The following is a 13,471-nucleotide window of genomic DNA, read 5'->3' on the forward strand; positions in this document are numbered from 1 at the left end:
TTTGAATTTTGAAATTTTAAATTTTGAAATTTGAAATTTGAAATGTGAAATTTGAAATTTGAGTTTTAAATTTTGAATTTTTGAATTTAATGAGGAAAGAGAAAAAACAATAAAATGACACCAAACTTAAAATTTTTAGATCAAAATGAAGAAAATAACTAAGAACAACTTGAAGGTCAAGATGAACACGAAGATCAACTTGAAGATCAAGATGAACACCAAGAACAAAATTATTTTTAAAAAAATTTTTAATTACTAAATAGAAACCAATAACCTCTTAATTTACGAAAAAGCAAAAATAAAAACAAAAATAAAAACAAATAAATAAGCAAAAAGCAAATATTTACAATAACCAATAATAAGGCACACGTTTGCAATTCCCCGGCAACAGCGCCATTTTGAAGAATTGAAGATTGATGGTTTAGAAGTTATAGTAAACTCTCATTGCAAGTATAGTTACTAAACCAAGCAATCAACCTTTCTTACAAAAGTTTTGGTTGTCAAAAGTAACAAACCCCTATAAAATTGATAACCGAGTATTTAAACCTCGGGTCGTCTTCTCAAGGAATTTCAGCGAAGTATGTTCTTATTATTGATTATGAGTCTTGTAAATTGGGGGTTTTGAAAGTAAGGAACCAGTATGTTAAATGATAAGAAAAATAGAATAGTAATAATAAAATAAACTCTTGGCAAGGTATTAGAATTGGAAGTCCTATCCTTATCAATTTTAATGAGAATTGGATTTTAATCCCACTTTGTTAACCTCTAACTATGAAGGTAAATCAAGTGGATTAATTAGCTTAATCCTCAGGTCCTAGTCAATTCCTATGGAAAGACTAGAGTTATTGGAGCAACTCCCAATTTCAACCACTGCTTTATTTGACAGCTCAAGCGTTACCAATTACTTAACGAAAGCCAAAAGGAAAGAGAATCTACTCAAATGAAAATAATTTGGATAAATCGAAAGCATTCATAGCATAAATAAAACAATCATAAACTAAAATACCTCAAATAACATTAATTAAAAGAATCATATGTAACATGGAAGAGTTCATAAATTAAATTGAAAATAAATAAAAGGAACATTGAACCTGATAAAAAGAAACAATCCTGAAAGCAAAGAAATCCTAAATCCTAATCCTAAGAGAGAGGAGAGAACCTCTCTCTTTAAAAACTACATCTAAATTCTAAAATTGTGTATTGTGAGCTTGTTATCATGAATAAATGGATTCTCCCACTTTATAGCCTCTAATCTGTATTTTCTGGGTCGAAAACTGGGTCGAAAACAGCCCAGAAATCGCTGGAGAAGAAAACTGACACGCTGATTTTCGGAACTGCAACGCGTCCCTGTGGAGCGCGCGTTTGCATTGCCTAGCGTTAGGGCAACTATGGCATATTATATATCAAATCGAAGCCCCAAACGTTAGCTTCTAAACGCAACTAGAACCGCGTCGTTTGGACCTCTGTAGCTAAAGTTATAGCCGTTTGAGTGAGAAGAGGTCAGGCTGGACAGCTTAGCAATTTCTCCAACTTCTTGTATTCCTTCCACTTTTGCATGTTTCCTTTCCATCCTCTGAGCCATTCCTGCCCTGTAATCTCTGAAATCACTTAACACACATATCAAGGCATCTAATGGTAATAAGAGAGGATTTAAACATAGGGAACTTAAGGCCAAAGAAGCATGTTTTCAATCAAAGCACATAATTAGGAAGGCAAATGTAAAACCATGCAAATAGTATGAATAAGTGGGTAAAGAGTTGATAAAAGTCACTCAATTGAGCACAAGATAAACCATAAAATAGTGGTTTATCAAGGACTTAGTTTCTGTTATGAAACTGTGAGTGGTCTTAGAGAGTTCAGAGACTATAGTTGTTAAGTCAGAGAGGCTCTGCTTAGAAGTCTCCATCTGTTAAGAAAGTGGGAATGGTGGTTTGTTGTTGAACCTATTCTGGGTTCTTCCACCTTGGTTGTTGTTGAAGCCTTGCTGAGGCTTCTGTTGATCCTTCCATGAGATGTTAGGATGATTCCTCCATGAAGAGTTGTAAGTGTTTTCATAGGGTTCTCCCATGTTATTCACCTCTTCCATTGTGGGTTGATCTGGATCATAAGCATCTCCTTCATAGGAGGTGTCTTGAGTGCTGCTAGCTACAGCTTGCATTCCAGTCAAATTCTGAGATATCATATTGACCTGTTGAGTCAAGATCTTGTTCTGAGCCAATATGGCATTCAGAGTGTCAACCTCTAGAACTCCTTTCTTCTGAGCTACCTCATTGTTCACAAGGTTCCTCTCAGAAGTGTACATGAATTGGTTGTTTGCAATCATTTTAATGAGTTCTTGCACCTCTTCAGGCGTTTTCTTCAAGTGGAGTGATCCACCTGCAGAATGGTCCAATGACATCTTGGACATCTCAGATAGACCATCATAGAAGATACCTAGGATAGTCCATTCTAAGAGCATGTCAGGAGGACATCTCCTGATCAGTTGCTTGTATCTTTCCTAAGCTTCATAGAGAGATCCACCCTCTTTTTTTCTGAAGGTTTGAACTTCCACCGTGAGCTTGCTCATCATTTGAGGTGAAAAAAATTTGGCCAAGAAAGAATTGACCAACTTTTTTCAAGAGTCTAGGCTTTCTTTGGGTTAAGAATCCAACCATATCCTAGCTCTATCTCTAATAGCAAAAGGGAAAAGCATAAGCCTGTAGACCTCAGGATCCACTCCATTGGTCTTAATAGTGCCACAGATTTGCAAGAACCTTCCTTGCATCTCCTCCATCATTAATATTGGCTGACATATCTGTGTTTTCAGCTTCTTGTTCGAATAGCTCTATGAGGTTTCCTCCAGAGTGTTGTACTTTAGCCTCTTGCAAACGCTTCCTTAGGGTCCTCTCAGGTTCAAGATTAGGATTAAAGAGAGGTTCTTTATCTCTGTTCCTGCTCATAAACAAGAAAAGAAAAACAAAAAGGAAAAAGAATGGAATTCTCTATGTCACAGTATAGAGAACTTCCTATGAGGTATCTTGAAGAAGAAGAAGAAGAATGAGTGTAGAGAGATGAGAGAAAGAATTCAAATGGGAAGGGGGAAGAATTCAAAAATTAAGAAATAAAAAGGGAAACTAGAATTGAAATATTTTTGTTTTTATTTTATTTATTTATTGATTTCAAAAAATAAAAAGGAAATTAAAAGCTAAGATTACTAATTAACTAAAAGATTTGAAAATTAAGTATGTGATTTTTGAAAAAGAAGAAAGAGAAAGAGGTAAGAAGTTTTCGAAAATAGAAGAGATAGTAATTAGTTAGGAAGTTTTGAAAAAGAAGGAAGAGAAAGGAGAGTATTAAAGACATACCAAACTTTTAAAACTAAAATAAGATAAAACAAGTAACTAATTAAGAAAGAGTTGAAAATAAGATAAGATAGAAGATTTGTAAAATATTTGATTTTAAAAGATTTTGAAATTTAAAATTGGAAAGAAAAAAGTCAACAAGATAAGATAAGAGTTGAAAATATTTGAAAAAGATTTGATTTTGAATTTTGAAATTGAAACAAGATAAGATAAAGATTTGAAATTAAGTTGAAAAGATAAGATATGGTGAAGATTTGAAATAGATTTGAGATTTAAAAAATTAAAAGAAAGATAAGATAGGAAAGAACTAAATTAAAAGAAAGATTTGAAAAGATAAGATTTGAAATTTGACTTTACTAACAAGAAAATACCAAACTTTAAAATTTTTAAATCAAAATAAAAAAAAAGAAAGCAAGATTTTCGAAATTTTTGAATAAAGATAGAAAAGATATTTTTTTTATTTTTCGAATTAATGAAGAAAGAGAAAAACAACCAAAAGATACCAAACTTAAAATTTTTAGATTAAAGACACTAGTTTTTTGAAAATTATAAAGAAAAATACCAAAAGACACCAAACTTAAAAATTTTAAGATCAAAACAAGAAAAGAAACAAGAACAACTTGAATACCAAGAAGAACACTCAAGAACAAATTCGAAGATTTAAAGAAAATAAAGAACACACAAGGGATACCAAACTTAAAAACTGACACTAGACTCAAACAAAAGACACAATTTTTGAAAATCTTTTGGAAAAAGGGACCAAGAAAGTTCAAAACTTTTAATAAGAACAAGAACACAAAACTCAAACAAAAGATCAAGATTAATAAAGAAAAGAAAAGGGTTTTGAAAAATTTTTGAAAAAGAAAATAAAAGTCTCAAAACAAAAGAGTAAAAAGTACCTAATCTAAGCAACAAGATAGTCCGATAGTTTGTCAAACTCGAACAATCCCCGGCAACGGCGCCAAAAACTTGGTGCACGAAATTGACTCCGCAATATTCGCACAGATAAACCAGCAAGTGCACCGGGTCATCCAAGTAATACCTCAGGTGAGTGAGGGTCGATCCCACGGAGATTGTTGGTTTGAACAAGCAATGGCTATCTTGCAGATCTTAGTTAGGCGGATAGAAAATATAGTTGTTGTGGAAAAATGCATAAAAATAGAATAAATAAAGATAGAACTACTTAATTGGGGTGAAATTAGTGATACGAGAATGGTTGAGGCTTTGGAGATGCTTCCTCCTTCTGGATCAAATTTTCTCACTATCTACTTCAACTTGTGATGATTCATTCCATGGCAGGCTATAAGTGATTAACGCCAGGTCAGTGGTCATTAATCTCCTCTACTTTAGATCAAACTCCAGGTCAGTGATCATCCAATCTGAACAGGGGTGAAGCTCTTGTAGTTCATTCCCTTGGTGATTCTAGTCTCTACCGCAAAGGCCCTAATCGTCCCGTACCTCGACTAAACTGATGTCTCAAAGTCCCCAATGAAGTCGTGGATTAGCCGTCTAAGAGATGTATAATCAAGCTTCTGGTTCAATACTATCCCGTCAAGGACTCACAAGAACCCATGTAGAATAGTGACGACGGTCAAGTTACACTCCCAATTCATTAGGATGAAGAACGAAGATACATCTTAGAATAAAATCAAGCATAGATTGAAATAGAACAATGATATTATTAATCCATAAAAGTCAGCAGAGCTCCAAACCTTAACCTAGGAGGTTTAGTTGCTCATAGCTTACAGAAAGGTAATGTAAAATGTGTAGAGTGGCCAAGAGCTCCTAACAAGGGTGAACTCTTGTCTATTTAGACTAATCTAATAACTAAGAATTACAGAAATAAGATAAACTAGTTTTGTAGTGGAAAAATTCACTTTCCAGGCCCACTTGGTGAGTGGTTGGGCTAAGCTTGAGTGAAGCCACGAGTTGGTACTCCCTCTAGGGCATTGAACGCCAGCTTTGGACTCCTTTTTGGGTGTTGGATGCCAACTACTCCCTTTTGGGCGTCTAACACCAGGAAGAGGGTGAAGTGCTGGCGTTGAACGCTAATTTTGGACCTTCATTTCCAGAGCAAAGTATAAACTATCATATGTTACTGGAAAACTCTGGAGGTTAGCTTTCCAATGCTGTTGAGAGCATGCCATTCGGACTTCTGTAGCTCCAAAAATGCTCTTTCGAGTGCACGGAGGTCAGAATCCAATAGCTTCTACAGTCCTTTCTCTATCTCTGAATCAGACTTTTCCAAAGCTCCTCAATTTCAGCCATAATTTACTTGAAATTATCATAAAACACACAAACTCAAAGTAGAGTCCAAAAATGTGAATTTTGTACTAAAACCTATGAAAACATAATAAAACTTAAACAAAATATAACAAAAACTATATGAAAATGATGCCAAAAAGCATATAAAATATCTACTCATCAGTGGTCTCTCAGATCCGGCTCGTGCACGAATTTAGCCCCTGAGATTCCAATTGCACTATTCTTGTCCCTGATAAACCCCATTTTTAGGGTTTATCTTGTATGGATTTTGAGGGTTTTATCAATGTTCTTTCACACTTATTCATATAAAATGCATGGTTTTGTGTTTCCTTCCCGATTTTGCTTCATGGATGATAACATGCCTCTTTTACACTAAATGTGTTATATTTGAATCCTCTTCTATTACCATTCGATGCCGTGATCTGTTTGTTAAGTGATTTAAGAATTTATAGGGCAATGATGGCCTAGAAGAGAGGAAGGAATCATGCATAAATGGAAGGAGCATAGAAATTGGAGCTTTGGAGTTTAAGCAGCGACGCGTACGCGTGCCTTGCATGTACGCGTGGATGCGCGCTACTGGGATCGGCGAGAAGGAGCCAAAGCTAGAAGCTAGCGCATTTGCATAGCTGAGCCAGAACCTCATGGATGCACACGCGTGTCTCACGCCTGCGCGTGAATCAAAAAACCCCCAGGGACGCGCACGCGTGCTGTACGCGTACACGTCGGTGCTGGCACATGATTTTTAAGTGAAATCATGCTGGACAAATTCACAGAGGCTGTAGGGCCCAATTTGAACTAACTCTAGCACCAAAACACTTAAGAGGACCAAGGGATGAGGGGATAATCATTCATTCACACGTTTAGATATTTTTCTAGTTAGTTTTGGAAGTTACATTTTGTAGAGAGAGAAACTCTAGCTTCTCTCTAGGGTTTTGCTTCTTAATTTGGAATTCTCTTGGATCCATTGGTGAGATCTTTTGTCAATTCAATTCTACATTGCTTCAAGTTGTAGATCTAATTCTCCTACTCTCAATCTAGTTCTTGTTACTCAAGTTACTTGTGGATCTTAGATTTGGAATTTTGTTACTTTGATTTTCATTAATGCTTGGGGAATTTTACATTCATTGTTGCCAATTGTTTGATTGTTGTTAATCTCTTGTAGTGGATATCTTTGATTTCAAGTTTATTCTCAATTTTACAATGTCTTTCATCCTTGCTCTCCAAGTGTTTGAGAAAATGCCAACTTTAGCTATGGAGTAGACTTTTCATTCTTGGCTTGGGGTTGAGATATTAGAGACACTTGAATTATCAATATCCCTTGTTGGTTATCAATTGGAAATTGCTAATTGATTTGCATGTCACTAAATCTAGCCTTCCCTAGGGTTAGACTAGCACTTGTGAACTCAAATTGATTACTTTCACTTGACTTTCCTTCATGCTAGAGGTTAATTAAGTGAATCAATAACTAATTGTGGTCATAATTGATAGAGATTTTGATGATAGAAAGTCCAATTCTCACTCCTAGCCAAGGCTTTTATATTGCTTGATTGTCATTTACACTATTAGCTTGTTCCTTTCTTGCCTTAAACCCCAAAACACCAATACAACTTCTAACCAATGATGTGCATCTTGGAGCACTCCTAGGGAGAACGACTCGGGACTAATACTCTTGGTTATTGATTTTTGGATTGTGGTGACACAATTTCTTTGTTTGATGTGGAATTGCGTGTCGGTTTAGACTATACTCACGATTTGAATTATTTATAAATTCCACACCGGCATAAAATCTCTCATCAAAATGGTATTGTTGCCGGGGAGTTGCATATGAGTGCCGCATTGTTGGTTAGTGTAAATATGTAGATATGTGCATACTTGCATTTTTCTTGATTGTGTGTGTTAGTTTAATTGTTAGTTAGGATTACTCTTTGTTTGGTTCACTTTATTGTCATGAGTTATCTATCTCTTCCCTTGAATGACGCGTTCTTTATCCGATCCGAGCTTAGTTAGATTTGATCCTGAAATAGAAAGAACTTTGCTTCACATTAGACAAGCTCGGAGACGGTTGACATTCGGAGGTGGTGAAAAGGTTTTTGCCAATTCACCCACCATATCCGAAGTCGATTCCGAATCGTCATTCAAAGAAAGCACTGTTTACTCTTCCATAGATACTACTAATAACTCTTCTCTTGATCTAGGTACAGACACTATGGCCGCTCCAAGGCGAGTCACTATCAAGGAAGATGGTGCTCCGAATTTTGTTCTTCAACCTACTCACATTCGTCATCCGGACTTGAATGCTAATTTTGAGCTTAAAACCGCTTTGATCAATCTTCTTCCCAAGTACCAAGGACTTCCCGCCCAAGATCCTATTAGACACCTTAGGGACTTTCAAGGTGTATGTTCTACTACTAGACGGGAAGGCTCTAGTGAAGTTGTGGTTTGGTTGTATGCTTTTCCTTTCTCTCTTGAAGGGAGAGCTAAGGAGTGGTTCTACTCTTTGCCAAGTGAGATTGTTAGTGATTGGGACTTGCTTAGAAGGGAATTCTTAGACAAATTCTTTCCTGTGGCGGTGACCGATATGTTGCGAAAAGAAATTTCATGCATTGTCCAAAATATAGAATGGCGGAAGAGGCATGGCAATTGATCACCGATTTGGCCGAGGCCACCTTGCATGCTAGACAAAGAAGCAATCACCCTAGAGCCATTAATGAAGTTTCTTCTAGTGGTGAAACCGCCGCCCTTACCAAAACCTTGTGCGAGATGACAAGCATTCTAAAGCAACTCCAAATAAATTAACAACAACCTCCATTTCATCAACAACAACCTCCACCACCTCCTCAACAACAAAGTCAACAATTGGTCCCTCAAAGAGCCCACAATTTCTATGACCATCCGAATCAAGGATACTATCCACAAGGCGGCAATTTCAACCAAGGGTATCCCCAACAAGGAGGCAATTACAATCAAGGGAGTAACAACTATAATCAAGGTTAGAGAGATAATTCCAACCAAGGATGGCGGGACAATTATCAACAAGGAGGTAGGGACAATGGAGGAAACCAAAGATGAAACAACAATAATCCACAAAACCAATACTCACAAAAGCCTCCATATCAACAACCAAACCAAGGAATAAACTACCAAACGTACCAACCGCCTCATCATAGGCAACCACCTCAACCCAACCAATCACAAACCCTTCAAATCACCTATCCTTCACCTTCCTCTAATCAAGATAAAACACTCTGGTCCATACTCCAAGGACAAAAAGAAATTCAAACTACACTTGCCTCTAGTCTTACTGGTCTTACTTCTACCCTCCAAGCCCCCAAAGCTCACATGGAACCACCTTCTACCTCCACTCCTCAAGCTTCAAGTTCTAGTGCCATACCCTCTCAACCTCTACCTTACCTTGAGGTTTGAAACTCAATTACAAGAGAGGAGTCCAAAGGCACCTAGCCTAATGATAGTTACTCAAGATGAGGATGTGGTTGAGATAGAAGAAATTGAAGAGGAGGATGAAGCACATGAGGTAGTTGAAGATAAAGTTTCTCAACCAAGGAGTGAAGTCTCTAAAGATGATCAAGTCTTGGAGGAAGTTGCTCAACCAATTCCATTTCCTATATTGGCAAGAAAGACCAAGAAGCGTGTAGAGGTTGACCCCAAAATGGTGGAGATGTTCAAGAAAGTTGAGGTAACTATCCCTCTCTTTGATGCTATCCATCAAGTACCTAAATATGCAAAGTTTCTTATGGATTTGTGTATGAACAAAGATAGAATCCGAGTTAGAAACTATTCCATTGGGGAGCTCTATTTCGGCTTTAATGGGAGCAGTACCGGAAAAGTGTGGTGATACGGGCCCTTGCTTAGTCACTTGTACCATAGATGGAGTTCAATTCATTGATTGTATGTGTGATCTTGGTGCATGCGTTAGCATTATGCCTCTTTCCGTTTATCATATACTGAAGCTCCCACCGTTGAAGCGGTCGGCGGCTAGGTTTGTCTTGGCATATAAGAGCATAATAACTGTGACGGGTATTGCAAAAAATGTGTTGGTAAACATAAAGGGTTTGGTATTTCTGATTGATTTTCATATCCTTGAGATGCCACCTAGTGAATCCAAAAAGACATCATCTATCCTCATTGGGAGGCCATTTTTTAGGACCTCTAGGTTCAAATTGGATGTCTATACAGGAACTTATTCTTTTGAGATCGACGGAAGAGTTGTTAGCTTTAGTCTTGATGAAGCCTTGAGACACCCACCGGAGAATCATTCCATATTCCGATGTGACTTAATTGACAATGTTGTGGCTGAAGTGCATTGTGAAAATATTGATGAGAAGAGTATGATTGAAGTATGATTGAAACCACTACCGCACCATCTAAAATATGCCTATCTTGATGAAGCTCACAAGTTCTCGGTAATTGTTGCAAGGGAGCTCACTCCTCAACAAGAAGAGAGGTTACTTAATGTTTTGAGGAGGAACAAAAGAGCTATAGGATGGAGCTTGGCGGACCTAGTGGGCATAAGCCCCCAAGTATGTGAGCACCAAATCTTCTTAGAAGAAGGAGCTAGACCCGTTCGGCAACCTTAAAGGCATTTGAATCCTACCATTTTAGAGGTTGTAAAGAAGGAGGTAACCCGATTATTAGAAGCGGACATCATTTACCCCATCTCAGTTAGTGAATGGGTAAGCCCCGTCCAAGTCATCCCAAAGATGTCCGGGGTTACTACAATCAAGAATGAGAGCGAGGAGCTTATAGCTACAAGGGTGCAAAACTCATGGAGGGTGTGTATTGACTACCAGTGTTTGAACACGGCCACCAGGAATGATCACTTTCCGCTACCATTTATCGATCAAATGCTTGATCGATTGTCTGGTAAATCTCATTACTGTTTCTTAGATGGCTATTCGGGGTATTTTCAAATCCACATTGCTTTAGAGGATCAAGAGAAAACAACCTTTACGTGCCCCTTTGGAACTTATGCCTACAAGCGTATGCCATTTGGCTTATAAAACGCATTGGCAACTTTCCAAAGGTGTATGATGAGCATATTTATGGATCTTCTAGAGCATTTCATGGAGGTGTTCATGGATGATTTTAGTGTCTATGGGGACTCCTTTGATCTTTGCTTGGAGAGGTGTACTAAATCAAATCTTGTCTTAAATTTTGAGAAGTGTCATTTTATGGTTAGACAAGGTATTGGTTTAGGAGACGTTGTCTCTAACGAGGGTATTTTTGTGGATCCGGCAAAGATCAATGTTATATCTAGCTTGCCTTACCCTTCCTCCGAGAGGGAAGTCTGTGTGTTCCTTGGGCATGCAGGTTTTTACCGGCGATTTATTACGGACTTTAGTAAGGTGGCGTTACCTCTGTCTCGATTGTTGCAAAAGGATGTTGAATTTGATCTAAGCAAAGAGTGCATGGAGGCTTTTGACAAGCTTAAAGTTGCATTGACTCAAGCTCCCATAGTAAGAGGGCCCGATGATGAGCAGATAATTTATACCTTTTTGGCATTATTTCTACATAGTTTTTAGTGTGTTTTATTCACTTTTTATTATATTTTTATTAGTTTTTATACAAAAATCACATTTCTGAGCTTTACTATGAGTTTGTGTGTTTTTCTATAATTTCAGGTAATTTCTGGCTGAAATTGAGGGACCTGAGCAAAAATCTTATTCAGAGGCTGAAAAAGGACTGCAGATGCTGTTGGATTCTGACCTTACTGCACTCGAAATGGATTTTCTGGAGCTACAGAAGCCCAATTGGCACGCTCTCAATTTTGTTGGAAAGCAGACATCCTGAGCTTTTCAGTAATATATAATAGTCTATACTTTGCCTGAGATTTGATGGTCCAATCTGGCGTTCAAAGTCAGCCTAAAACTGTGTGGCGTAAAACGCCAGAACTGGCACCTTTTTCGGCGTTAAACGCCCATTCTGGCACCCAAGGTGGCGTTTAACGCTAGCTTTGGGCATATGAACGTGAAAGCTTGAAAGCTCAGCCCAGGCACACACCAAGTGGGTCCCAGAAGTGGAATTCTGCACTATCTGCACTTAGTTACTCATTTTCTGTAAACCTAAGTTACTAGTTTATTATAAAAACTACTTTTAGAGATTCATTTTGCAACCTATGACATTTTTACACTTCATATTGTCTTTCTGATGCCATGAGTCTCTAAACCCCATGGTTAGGGGTGAGGAGCTCTGCTGTTTTTCAATGAATTAATGCAATTACTACTGTTTTCCATTCAATCACGCTTGATTCTACTCTAAGATACTCATTCGTACTTCAATCCGGAGAAGATGATGATCCGTGACACTCATCATTATTCTCAAATCTATGAACACGTGCCTGACAACCACTCCCATTCTATCTGAGCTCAACGTAGTCATTGAGCGACAGCTTGAATGCATATCTCTTGGGTTTCTGATCCACGGACCAAGTCCGGAGGTTAGAACCTTCGTGGTATAGGCTAGAACCAATTGGCAATATTCCTGGGATCCGGAAAGTCTAAACCTTATCTGTGGTATTCCGAGTAGGATCTGGGAAGGGATGACTGTGACGAGCTTCAAACCTGCGAATGTTGGGCGCAATGACAGTGTACAAAAGGACAAGGGTCCTATTCCGACGCTAGCGGGAACCGACAAATGATTAGCCGTGCGGTGATAGTGCATATGGATTTGTTTTCATCCGAGAGGATCATACAGCCTGCCATGGAAAGAGTCGTGCGTGTTCGGAGAAGAAGACAGTAGGAAAGCAGAGATTCAGATGACAAAGCATCTTCAGAACCTCAACCTGTTTCTCGTTATTGAATTACAAGTACAATTTATTTTATGTTATTTGTTCTTCATAAACACAATCATTTTTATTACTAATTTCCTGACTAAGAGTTACGAAATAACTATAGCTGGCTTCAAGCTGACAATCTCTATGGGATTAATCCTTACTCACGTAAGGTATTACTTGGACGACCAAGTGCACTTGCTGGTTAGTTGTGCGGAGTTGTGAAAAGTGTGATTTACAATTTCGTGCACCAAGTTTTTGGCGCCATTGCCGGGGATTGTTCGAGTTTGGACAACTGACGATTTATTTTGTTGCTTAGATTAGGAAAAATTTATCTTTTTGGTTTAGAGTCACTAAAATTGAGTCTTCTATTATTGTTTTTGGTTGAAATTTTAGAATCCTTATTTTCTTTTTCCTAAATTATTTTCGAAGAATTTTTCAACCAATAACTTCATAATTTAGTCTTCCATTTGAGTTTAGTTTCATGTTTTAAGTTTAGTGTCAATTGCATGTTTTTATTTTTCTTTCAATTTTTCGAATTACATGTTCTTAGTTCTTTATTGATCTTCAAGTTGTTCTTGTTTATTTTCCTTACTTAATCTTTAAAATCTCTTGTTTGGTGTTTGTTGCTGTTTATCTTATACATTTTTGAATTATTAGTGCCCAAAATATAAAAATTTTTAAGTTTGGTGTCCTTTGTGTTTCTATTTTCTTAAAAATTTTTTAAAAATTTGTTCTTGGTGTTCATCTTGATATTCAAAGTGTTCTTGGTGTTCATCTTGACATTCAAGGTTTTCTTGTTTGTTTTCTCTGTTTTGATCTAAAAATTCTAAGTTTGGTGTCTATTTATTATTTTTATCTTTCCTCATTAAATTCAAAAATATCTTTCCTAATTATTTAATTGAATTTTCGAAAGTTCCATTTAAAAATTCAGATTTTTATTTCAAAATTTTTATTTTATCTTATCTTAATTTTAAAATTTCAAAATTCAAAATCTTTTTCAAAAATCATATCCACTTTTTCAAGATGCCTTATCCTCAGAAACTCCGCCAAGCGAAACAGGATAAACAATTTGCCC

This window comes from Arachis ipaensis, chromosome B06 (assembly GCF_000816755.2).
Source record: "Arachis ipaensis cultivar K30076 chromosome B06, Araip1.1, whole genome shotgun sequence".
Taxonomy (NCBI): Eukaryota; Viridiplantae; Streptophyta; class Magnoliopsida; order Fabales; family Fabaceae; genus Arachis; species Arachis ipaensis.